This window comes from Arachis stenosperma, chromosome 3 (genome assembly GCF_014773155.1).
Source record: "Arachis stenosperma cultivar V10309 chromosome 3, arast.V10309.gnm1.PFL2, whole genome shotgun sequence".
Taxonomy (NCBI): Eukaryota; Viridiplantae; Streptophyta; class Magnoliopsida; order Fabales; family Fabaceae; genus Arachis; species Arachis stenosperma.
Window position 1 is genome coordinate 78286576 of NC_080379.1, and position 964 is coordinate 78287539.

The window sequence follows — 964 nt, forward strand, 5'->3', positions numbered from 1 at the left end:
ATACAACAGAACTACAAGTTCTATGGACTTTCATCAAAAGATCCCTACCTATTTTTAACTGAGTTCTTGCAGATCTGTGAGACTGTTAAGACTAATGGAGTAGATCTTGAAGTCTACAGGCTCATGCTTTTCCCTTTTGCTGTAAGAGACAGAGCTAGAATATGGTTGGACTCACAACCTAAAGATAGCCTGGACTCCTGGGATAAGCTGGTCATGGCCTTCTTGGCTAAGTTCTTTCCTCCTCAAAAGCTGAGCAAGCTTAGAGTGGATGTTCAGACCTTCAAACAAAAAGATGGTGAATCCCTCTATGAAGCTTGAGAAAGATACAAGCAGATGACCAAAAGGTGTCCTTCTGACATGCTTTCAGAGTGGACCATTCTGGATATATTCTATTATGGTCTATCTGAGTTCTCTAAGATGTCACTGGACCATTCTACAGGTGGATCCATTCACCTAAAGAAAATGCCTACAGAAGCTCAAGAAATTATTGACATGGTTGCAAATAACCAGTTCATGTACACATCTGAGAGAAATTCCGTGAATAATGGGACGCCTCAAAAGAAGGGAGTTCTTGAAATTGATGGTCTGAATGCCATATTGGCTCAGAATAAAATGTTGACTCAGCAAGTCAACATGATTTCCCAAAGTCTAAATGAATGGCAAAATGCATCCAACAGTACTAAAGAGGCATCTTCCGAAGAAGAAGCTTATGATCCTGAGAACCCTGCAATAGCAGAGGTACATTACATGGGTGAACCTTATGGAAACACCTATAATTCATCATGGAGAAATCATCCAAATTTCTGATGGAAGGATCAACAAAAGCCTCAACAAGGCTTTAATAATGGTGGAAGAAATAGGCTCAGCAATAGCAAGCCTTTTCCATCATCTTCTCAGCAACAGACAGAGAATTCTAAGCAAGGCACCTCTAACTTAGCAAATATAGTCTCTGATCTGTCTAAGG

General features: G+C 40.2%; 1 non-coding gene across 1 annotated transcript; it reads right to left on the minus strand.

The window, feature by feature from the left end:
* Window positions 1–255: 255 nt before the first annotated feature.
* On the minus strand, window positions 256–363 carry LOC130972273 (small nucleolar RNA R71). The gene has a single exon (XR_009083463.1). It is a non-coding gene; the product is annotated as a small nucleolar RNA R71 (small nucleolar RNA).
* Between the last annotated feature and the right edge of the window lie 601 nt (window positions 364–964).